Here is an 11,664-nt window from a genome sequence, read left to right as displayed (position 1 = left end):
TTTTTTTTTTATAACTTATCTGTACCTATCAGAAGATTTGAAACGACTTTAGCTGCACCCAGTGTAAATGTTCATTTCTATTAATTTATTTTCATAAACAGAATTCTCTATTTAACTTGGGGAAATACCAAGTGTTTGCTGGGTCATATGAAAAAATCCTGTGGCATGTAAGGAGATGAACACTACAGTGTGTGAGCAAGGCTGAAGGGGTCAAAGTGCAAGGAAAGTCAGGATAAAGGAAAAAGAAATGATATGTGTTTTTATTGAAAAATCAGATTTGAAGAGGCGAAGATAAAGTAAATGCATCTTGGAGAGACGGGGTAAAGGAGGAACTGAGGAAGAGATGGAGGGAGGGAGGAAGAGAGGGAGAAAGAGAGAGGGGGATGGGGAGGGAGAGAGGGAGGGAGAGAAGGTGAGAAAGAACCAAGAAACAAAGACAAGACCAGAATATGGGAAGAAAATAAAGTTCTTCAAAGAGTCATTACTGTAGAAATAGCCTGCTTGGCAGGATTATGACATCGGCCAAGGACAAGGAAGTGGGCTTCAGGCAGGAATCTGACAGGCTAGAACAAAGAAGTAATTTCAGGCAGGAATCTAAATCTTAAGGTATAGCAAGGAAGTAGGCTTCAAATACAGAAATGACTTTGGGCTAGGACAGGATAGTTGGCTCAGATTTTTTGGTCATCCTGATAAGCCCTTGGACACAGTGATCATGGGACTGTTCATGGAATTTTGTTTATTGCCTTGCTTGTTCTTTGACTATTTGTGTTTATTGTCTTGCTTGTTCCTTGACTGTTTGCATCTATTGTATTGCTAGTTCCTCAACCTAGAACTGACCTTAATACTTGCATGTAATTAAAATGGTGTAAAAGCAAAAAGGAGGAGAGGGGAAGGGATAAGGACTTTCTAGGGAAGAGAAATGGGGAAAGGGGATGACGTTTGAAATGTAAATAAATAAAATATTCAATAAAAAAGAAAACTTAAAAAAAGGACATTTAATGTAATTGTAAAAAAATGTATTGAAACAAAATATTACAAGAGTTTTTGAGATATTCATTTTTTGTTTCAGTGTTAAAAAACATTGTGCTTTAGGCTCACTCATAATTAGTCACATGATGACCTTAGTTAACAAATATAACAGCAATAGTGAAAGTTAACTAGTTTATCTTTCTATTACTTTTTATAGTAAAATGGTAGTTTTTTCCTCCCACAATAATGAAAATGCTCCTTTTCTGAATATAATAATAATACACATTAAATAAATTAACAGCAAGAATTCTTCAATAAGTGAATTTTTTTATATTATTATTTTAGGCCTCTATTGCCAAGTCCTGTATGGCCTCAGAAGAGACATCATGAAAAAATTCCTGCCCTGGGAGCAGGGCCAGTGGGGCATAGGTCTTCATGAGTGCTGATGGTTGCTAGATGTAAGGCTTGTTTGTATAGTAATGTATATAGTATACTTTATACTGCTCCTTTGGAAAATGTTCTTTTGCCCATGGTAAATGAATCCATTACAATTAGAAATAACACAATTCTGGAAGCAATAGTATGTCTCTTTGATGTTGTGACTTCCAGGACAATCCTTAAGGCTGTGGGAAAAAAAAACTCTGAAAGCTTGAGTTCAATAAAACATAAATCAGTATAAAAGCTGTCGTTTGCAGAATTTCTCAACTATGCAAAATATAAGGTTGCAATATGAATTCTATGCGGGGCTTTAAGGACTTAAAGAAAAGAGGCATCTAGATTAATGAGCAAGCTTGTCAGAAAGATATGAAGGAGGAAGATAGAGAGATATAAGGGAGTGGTGATCTCAAGGCAAGATCCCACCCAGCTAAACTTATTGTTTGTGCTTACAAAGGCAGTCAGTTCTCTGAAATCATTTGCTATGTTTAAAAAGAAAGAGAAAGAAAGAAAGAAAGAAAGAAAGAAAGAAAGAAGAAAAAGAGAAAAAATCTGTTGTATTTAGCTTTGTTTCCTAAGAATCAAGAGGTTAAGGTCATAAATTGCTGATCATAGGAAAGTCAAAAGGAAACCTGGGTTTATGACTGAATTGATTTATAAATAAAAGACTGGGATATGGTCTGTAGGAGTTACCTAGAGAGAGCTGATTGCAGAGCTATTATATCTATTTTAGAATTTTTCTAGCAGGTATTCTAACCTTGGTTGAAAAACCAAAAAACTATTTAGAGAGCTATTACAACTCTTTTAGATTTTTTTCTACCACATTTTCTGGCTTTGGTCAGAGAATCCAAGAGCTATTTATAGAATTCTTGAGTAGAGAGCTACCTCAGGCAGAAAGCTATCTAGAGGGCATTTTGAACAGACTACAGAACTGTCAGCTTGTACCCATCATTGACATCGAGTTGTTTCTTCTGATGTTCCCAAACACTCATTCCTCAGGAATCCTGACCAATGTGTGGCAGGTCCTCAACAATTTAGAAACTGATATGGAATATATATTCCACAGGGAGACCTGTATTTACAACGGTATAAATTGAAGTTGCTAAGATACATTGGAGGAAAGAATTTATATTATTGAAATCTAGTTTCTTATTTACACAGTATTCCTTTTCTTTTTTTCTAAATATCCTCTCTCTCTTTCTTTCTCTTTCTTTCCTCTCTCTTTCTTTCTTCCCTGTGATCATCTTTTTCCTAGTTATCTCTCCTTATCCCTCCTTTTACTTTCCCTAATACAAGAAAATAATTGAGCAATTACTATATTTTAAGTACACATCATACATTTATTTTAGAAGTTTGTTTATGAACATGTCAAAAAACAACTTTAAAATTTTGAGGGTAATTATTTGCAGTGAAAATAATTCCACTACTTTGGTGTTACAGCAAAAAGAAAAGAATGACCTTTATTTTTGCTTGGAACTATTCATGTTTCCAAAGGAATTTGGCTCATGGCTTGATATCTACATTAATTTAATATCAATAAAACATGAAATATAACTAGAACTGTCAAACACAGAATTCTACCAAATATAACATCTTAATATGAACTCTGCATTTTAAAGGCTATAAAGTATTCATATTTTCTTATTTGAATCATATTTCATTGTCTATCTACAAGGCTGAAGTTATAAATTTTAAGAGGACCTAAATTTGTCAAAACTATGTAATTCATGCTATGATTTTTGAAGGAATATACAAAACTGTAATATTCAAAAATAGTTGTGTTTATCTCCTTGGCACATAAACATCGACTCTGATATAGTAGTCTCATCTGTATAAAATATAAATACATTTTCTTACTGATCTTTGAATTTCTAATATAACATTATTTATATTTCCAAATATGTTCTACCATTTGGCTTACATTATGTTGTTTAGTATAATGCTTCCCTTTTATAGGTGAAATAAAATCAACTCATGAACAACGTATATACATTGTTTGTAACATGGATCCGTGGTTCAATGGTTTGACAAGCATAATTTACATTGTAAACATCCAATAGCATCATTTTTCCTGTCATAGATGTTCTAGTGGTAATGAGGGGCAGGTTAGATTCACTGAGATCTTGCCATATCCTATGCCATGTTCACAGCATTTACTTCACTGAAGATACTTAGAGGACCATTAAACTCCTGGTGCTATGTCACTAGATATAAAAGTATTCAATATATACAAAACAATTCCATTTAGTTCCAGTAAAGTAACAGGATACAACCGCAACATAAAAAAGCAGAAGATTTTTTTTTCTATACACCTAAAACAATCTAGTTGGAAAAGAAATCTGGAATAGTATGCAATCATGTTAACCTCAAAACACAATGGAGTAATAAATTAAACTAAGAGATACAAGCCCTGGTCAATTAAAACTTTAACAGATCAAAGAAGCAAGACAAGAAGACACTAGAGGATTGAAAAACATTCTGTGCTCCTTTATTAGCCAAATCAATACTGTGAATGGTAGACTAACTAACAGACTACAGATTCAATATAATACTCATCAAAATGCCAATGACATTCTTCATAGAAATAGTAAAAATTTATTCTAAAATAAATATCAAATAAATATAAGAACCAATACAATTCTAAACAGGAAAACCACAGACATAGAAATTACATCACCTGGCCCTAAAGGGTCCCACAGAGACATACGATAAGAACAACATGGCACTGACACAAAGGCAAACATATAAAGTAACAAAAGAGAATAGAATATCCAGATATAAACACATATATTGATGGATGTCTAATTTTATTTATAAATCCTTAAATAGGAACTTGGAAGTAGTCTTCCATTGTTTTTTCATTTGTTTTGATGAGTTGTTAATTTGATTTTGAGATTTTCATACATTGAATATTGAATTTAAGTAATCTTCACTTCTTTGTCTCACTACTTAAGCTCCTCTGTGTCCCCAAGTATATTCCAACTTCATGACTTCTTTACATGTAGTGTGTGTAGGGGGGTGGTTTAACAGACGACTACTTGCAATTGGATAATCAATTAGGGGCTCATTTCTAGAGAAGATTGATCTTCTTCTTTTAAGTAGCCATTAATTAACTGATCAACATTTTCCACTCTGCATCAAACTCAAAGAAAGTGTTCAACAACTCTGCAGTTTGTTCACCATAATAGTTTACATTTGTGACTAAAAAGAAGTTTCCTTGATGAGTTGTATAGCAATAAGTAATAAATCTCTGTCACTTCTGAACCTAAGGTTTAGGGATCATGTAGAAGCAGTGGGAGTATTTCATGAGTCACATGAACAGTATGTTTGCTGTGGAACTGTTTATTCTAGAAATGTCAAAACTTCCATTAAGTTTCACCAACAGGGCTACCTACACATGACATGAACAATGACAAGACCAATAGACATACTAACCTGGGACAGTGATATATCATGAGGTTTCAACTCTAGACAGAAAACTACAAGCAACTAAAGAATGTTTAGAGTAGGAGAAATTCTCTTTTTTATGGAAGAGCCAACCATCACAGTACAAAAGTATAGAAACAATTTTATAATAGAACCCCTCTGGGATAGAATACATTTTCAAGATGTAACACATGTAATTGATGAAATAAAACACACACACACATCAAAATGAACTACTAATAGTAATAGAATGAATAGATAGTATACAGAATGAAAGAAAGTATTAGCCACTTATAATTCAGACAAGAAGTTAATACATAGGATATATTTATAAATCTCAAACCTAAGACACTAACAAAATTGACAACCAGTATCTGTGCCAATGATATAATAAGTACCTGTCAATATAAAAATTACAAATGGTAAATAAATAATTTCACCAAGGTTCTATCTATTAAAAGGAGAGAGAGAGAGAGAGAGAGAGAGAGAGAGAGAGAGAGAGAGAGAGAGAGAGAGAGAGATTTAATGTTTCAAATTTCATGTTCCAATGTGGAAACAGTTTAATGATGTCTTATAGTTTTAGGGAACAAAGAAAATCATAATTCACAGCAAGTGCAATATACATAATAAAAGCAGTTAGAGCAAGGTGGGGGAAATTTTTCATCAAGTCCAGGATGCAGTCTGATGACATTCTTACCTTAGACTTCTGGAGCTAGTCATTTACAAAGCTAAAAACTTTCAAAGGTTTTTTATCTGCTATTGCTGGATTTTAGTTCTGAGACAGAGATGGGTAAGAAATTGCTGTTGAGGGGGTATGGGACCTTGAAACTAACCCAAAATATGGCAAATAGCCTGTGGGCCTGGAACATTCCAATTTCAGCACAGTTCTGCAGTTTTAATCAATCAGTCTCTGTAGACATGGATTCTTTCCAGCATTTTTTATTCATGGCTCTAAAAGAGAGAATAGTAAAGTAATTGAGCAAATTGAAAAAAGGAGAGAGTACTAGTTATACATAGGTACATAGGTATATCGATATACTAGAAATTTAAGGTACTTTATAGATTTGTTTACATAAATATACCATAAGCAAAGTAATGACATTAAGTTCATTCAATATTTACCTTGATATTCATGTATTCTCTGTGTATAATTGTCTTGCTCGTACTGTACATATCTTCTCTAGTATAGACAATATTAATAAGTCCATTAGGTTAATAAATTGCTTTATAGCAATCTGCAAAAATTCTTACTCCCTACAATTTTATGTCATAGCTTATGTGCATATGAGAATTTCTGTGTATTTTGTTCTAGAATAACTACAGAAACAGATTCTAACCCGTAGGTTTTATACTTAAGCAAATTATCTTTCTTCTTTGGATTTAAATGTAACTGACATGCAAAACATACTCTCAATTATACCATAGCTCAGGTGTTCATTATGTGTTTCCATAACACAACAGGGGTAGCCCATCACATTTTATTGCACTTTGTTATTTTTTGCTACTAAACTCTCAGCAGGAATCATGACTATTATGACTTTTATTACATCTCAAGAATGCAGTATAATTTCTAGAACATAGTCATAATCTTTGCAGGGGGTGACTGATTGAGTAATATCTACAGAACTGAAAATAATTGAATGCCTAGAAACTTGAGATAAGCATATTGCTTATGTGGAGAAAAGAAATTAAAAGAGTTTGGAATACACTGAACTTTTTTTGCACACTTACTGAAAGAAGATTGTTTTCTCATACAATAGATCCTGGTTATATTTTTCTATCTGTTCATGTCTTCCAGTTCCTTCTCACCTCCTCTCCTTCCTAATCTACTACTCTACTGTCTTTCTTTAGTAAAGAACAGGCTTCTAAAGGATAAGAGCTAAATGTGACAAAATTAAATACAATAATATGAAACAAAAACTATCATATCAAAGTTGGATACGATATGAGGAAAAGAGACCTTGAAGCAGGTACAAGAGTTAAAGACCCATTTTTTTCTCACAGTCAAGTAATAATTATATATATATAATTATATATACAATTATATATATATAATTATATATATAAATATATATATTATATATATATATATAATATATATATATATATATTCTCCTAATATATATTAGGAGAAGATATGGTACAGACCTATATCGGCCCTGTGACTACTGCATCATTTCAATGCCTATAAAAATTTGTGTTGGAATTATTATGGTTATTGCATTGATTAATACATTGTTTAAGCATGTATCCAACTAACTAGCTAAATAGTCTATCAGTTGTAAGAGTTTCTTAGTGGAAGTTTTAGTGTTACTAAAATATACTATCATATTATCTGCAAATAAGGTTCTTTTAATTTCTTCCTTTCCAATTTGTATTCAATTAATTTTCAGCAGTTATCTTATTGTTCGAGCTAAAACTTCAAGTACCATATTAAATAGATATGGGAGAGTAGAACCCTTGTCTTGTTTGTGTCTGTGATAAACTTGGGTGCACTGTGTTTAAGGCAAAGATATTAGGAATTGAAATGGTATTTTCCAACTCCAGCCATAGTGGCCAGGGCTGCCCAATGACACCCAATCACCAGCCAGCCGTGAGTGCCACTAAAATGGGCAAATGTGTGTTGGAAAGATAGCGAAGATGGAGTACACAGTGGAGAAATGGACTAGAAGGTAAAGCCAAGGGGTCTTTACCATCTATGAAGAATGATGGAACCAGAACTGTTTGGCAGTGAGAAACATGTGGATATAAGGAATCCATGCATGGGTCTTTGCCTAGGTTGTCACCAAAAGTCACGTTGGTGGCCTGAGTTACTACCAAGGGTCAATAGGATGTCTAATGGGTGACCACCTGAGATATCCACATGGGAGGATGTCTGACGGTGGTGCTTTTGTGATGGACATACTGACCTGAGTGTCCTGTGATGCCACCTGAGGACACTGGGATATCCAGGTTCATGGTGCTGCAGGCACCCTGTAGCACCTGGGGTAGCTGTTGCTATGTTGATTTACCTGCCATGTGTTACCACCAAAGGCCATGCAGATGTCCCTGATCTGGACTGCAATATCTGAGGCATTGTGCTGAGCTGTCCCTGCCCCTTGACAGTCAATACACTTGGGAGAACTGGCCCCATCCCTAACTTGGGCAAAACAGTAGAGCTGACCCTGGTAGCAGGGAGCCAGGGGGCCAGCCTGAGAACATGAGTGTGAAACAGTTGGCTCTGCCACGCATGTGTTTTGGGCTGGCATGAGTGAATGAAATATGCACTGTCTGCTCCACACTTCACAGCATACCATGCCATTTGAGGCATGCAGGAGGGCTGGCCCCAATATCATGTGAGCCAGAGAAGAGGCCCTGCCTTTCACAGACTGCATCACTAGGGAAAATGGGCCCTGAACCTCACCTTGGCAGCATAGTCCAGTTCACCCTAGAGGCAGAGGATGAGACAGCTGGTCCTGAGGGCTTGAGCAAGGAAGAGCTGCCTCTGTATCTTGTCTGCCATGGGGTAGCATGGGTGAAGGAAAGATGCTCTTCTCTTCTCATCCCTAGCTACCTGTGGAAGAGAGAAGAGCTGACCTTTAGGTCGTAAGAACTGGATAACTGTTCCAGCCCCTTCCTGACTGAAGCGAAGCATGCAGAAGAACAGGCCCTGTACCTCTCCTCAGCACCAGACTAGAGCTAGCCCTGGTGGCAAAGGAGCAGGTGAGCTGGCTTGAGGGTGTCAGAGTAGGGTAAGTGGCCCTGCCTCTTTTCAGCTGCAACATTATGTGATCTAGTTAGGGAAGTGCTTGAGAGCTCTACCAGATGGTGAGGGCGAAGAAGTGATGTAGGTCTGTCCAAATCAGTTACATTCCAGGCCCAAATCAGGGCTTGGAATTGGCTAACCCAAACACCTACCCAATCTATGCTATTATGAAGCATGTGGAAGGACTGGTCCTACAGGTACAACACTGAAGGATCTCCATTCTCCATGACACAGAATAGCAATAGGATATCTGAGAGGAGTCCCAAGGAGCATCCAGTATAGATAGTGTAACTGAAACCAGAGGGCTCAAAACAGATCCATGATTCACTGCAATTAGAAAGTAAAGTTTTGTGGACAAAACTGAGTGACAAACTGAGATATAGTACAGCTTCCACAAGGAGATGTTGTTTGCTTTGTTTTGGTTTGGTTTGGTTTAGTTTTATTCTATCATGTTTAATTTTCTTTTGATGGGTAGGATGCAAGGTCAAAGGGTAGATACAAAGGAACAGTGAGATGAGTGGAATTGGGGTGTATGATATGAATTCAGAAAGAATCAATAAAAAGTTCATATTAAAATAATAGAAAAATCATCTTGGTGGATTTTTTTTTCCTTTGATTTGTATGTAGTGTCTTTCCCTAGTTGTTTTGACTAGTTTTGGTTTGAAGTCTATTTTGCCGGATATTAAATTGAATATGCTAGCCTTAAGTCCATTTTCTTAGAATATCTTGTTTCAACCCTGTACTCTGAGGTAGTGCCTATCTTTGATATTGATGTGTGGGTGTTGGATGCAGCAGAAGGATGGATCCTCTTTTTGCAATCATTCTGTTCATCTGTGTCTTTTTATTGAAGAATTGATACTATTGATATTAAGAGTTATCAATGATCAGTGGTTGTTGATTCCTGTTATTATGTTGTTGTTGTTTCTAGTGGCTCTAGTATTGGTTACACATATGTCAGTGAATGTGTGTGTCTATGTGTGTTTCCCTACTTTTGATTTTGCTGGTGTGACATTATTTAATTCCTTTGTATTCATGGTTTCCATTGATATGATGAGATACTGTGGCCAAGGTAACTGTTATAAATGAAAACATTTAATTGAGGCTGGCCTATAGTCTCGGAGGTTTAGTCTATTAACATCCTGGCAGGAAACATGACAGTGGTGGAAGATGACAGAATGCTGGAGAGGCTGAAAGTTCTGCATCTTTATCCAAAGGCTGCCATGAAGGAACTTTCTTAGGCACTGGACATAGCTTGAGCCTAAGGCATCAAAGCCCACCCTCACAGTGATGAACTTCCTCCAACAACACCACACCTAGTCCAACAAGGCTACAACTTCTAATATTGCCACGTCTCAAGATTCAAGCATATTCAAAATGCCACAATTGGTGTAGTTCACCACCTACTGCTGTAGTTTTTCTTCTAACACCTTCTGTAGGGATAGATTTGTAGTTAGATATTGATTAAAATTGACTTTATAATGGAATAGCTTATTTTCTTCATCTAATGCTGATTGGAAGTTTTTCAGGGTATATCAGTTGGCCTAGCACTTGTGATCTCTTAGACCATCTGGCCTGAACATGCTGGCTTTAAGAGTCGCCATTGAAAAGTCAGTTGTAATTCTAATAGGTCTACATGTATATTTACTTGCTTTTTTCCCTTGCAGATTTTATATTTTTTTCTGTGTGTTTAGTGTTTTGGTTATTATGTGGCAAGGTGACTTTCTTTTCTCCTATAGTTTTTGGTGCTCTGTATGCTTATAATATCTTGATAAGAATTTCCTTCTTTAAGTTAAAAAATTTTGCATTTATGATTTTATTGAAAATATGTTTTTGACTTTGAGCTGGGATTTTTCACATTCCTTTATTCATATCATTCTTTCTTTAGACTTTTTATAGTGTTACCAATTTCCTGAAAGTTTTGTATTGGGAGGTTTTTAGATTTAACATTTTCTTGATCCAGTGTATTCATTTCTTCTATGGAATCTTCATCTCTCTTGCGTTTCTTGTATTTTGTTGGTGAAGTTTTCCTCTGTTGTTTTTGTTCAAATTCCCCAATTTTTCATTTCTAAAATTCCCTGTTTGTGTTTTCTTTATTGATTATATTTGAATTTAATATCTTAATCAGTTTCTTCAATTGTTCATTTGTGTTTTCTTGGGTTTCTTTAAGAGATTTATTCATCTCCTCTAACTTTTTCTTGTATTTTTTTGAAAATTTATTTATTTTCTCCTTGAAAATCTCTATTATTTTACTATAGTTGGCTTTCATTTTTCTTGTGTTTCAGCTGTGTTATAATATATAAGGCTTGCTTAAAATTTAATATTTAATATTTAAGTCTTGGTAGATTAGCAGGGCTGCAGTGGGGGATAGAATGCCTTGGCTATTATTGGCTATTATAGATACCGTTTTGATGATCATAAATATAGGCACTGATTTCTAGATTTGTCTTTGTTGGATGGGTGTTTTGCACTTGGTTTCTATTTCCTCTCTGGATTTTCAGAGATTGTGATGGTTATCTGTTTCTTGATTCACTGGACTATTCAGCGGCTATATTTACACCTAATGCATGCTATTGTTAGACGGTAAGATTCTGGCATGGGTTGGGGGAGGAAAGATTGGAGGAGAAAGTCTTTGTAATCTTTTGGGGATGAGGTCAGGGAGGAAAGGGAGACAATAGCATATTGCCTGCTATAGAGCTGGGTATGAAACTGGATATGTTGGCTACCAGGAGCAATGAGAGAAGTATGAGTCTGCCCTCAGCCTAGTTACTGCTTTAGAAGGAGTAACTTTCAGGTTATCAGGGGTTACCTGCTGGTTTTATTGTCTGTGACAAGTGGGAAAAGGAAGGTTAGGAGGGGAAAATCTGTGGGATCCACAGAGATGAGAGAAGGCTGCCAAGGGCATTTTGCTGAAGACCTGGAGATGATGCTGGTGACTTGGATTTGAGGGAGCAGAAAGTGAAGATAGTCAAGTAGCCTACTGATTTTCTGGCAGACACTGTCTGTTCATTAGCAGGAGTGTCTGCTGGAGTTAGGAGTTGTGATGTACCAACTGAGTTGGGAGAAGGAGGTTCTAAGTGATGGTATGTAGG

General features: G+C 35.8%; 1 non-coding gene across 1 annotated transcript; it reads left to right on the top strand.

Moving 5' to 3' along the window:
* Window positions 1–2,117: 2,117 nt before the first annotated feature.
* Window positions 2,118–2,179, top strand: LOC143436525 (U7 small nuclear RNA). The gene has a single exon (XR_013106489.1). It is a non-coding gene; the product is annotated as a U7 small nuclear RNA (small nuclear RNA).
* The last annotated feature ends 9,485 nt before the right edge of the window (window positions 2,180–11,664 follow it).

The sequence above is a fragment of the Arvicanthis niloticus genome, chromosome 22 (assembly GCF_011762505.2).
Source record: "Arvicanthis niloticus isolate mArvNil1 chromosome 22, mArvNil1.pat.X, whole genome shotgun sequence".
In the NCBI taxonomy this organism is placed as follows: domain Eukaryota; kingdom Metazoa; phylum Chordata; class Mammalia; order Rodentia; family Muridae; genus Arvicanthis; species Arvicanthis niloticus.
This window is presented reverse-complemented; position numbering and strand designations above follow the sequence as displayed.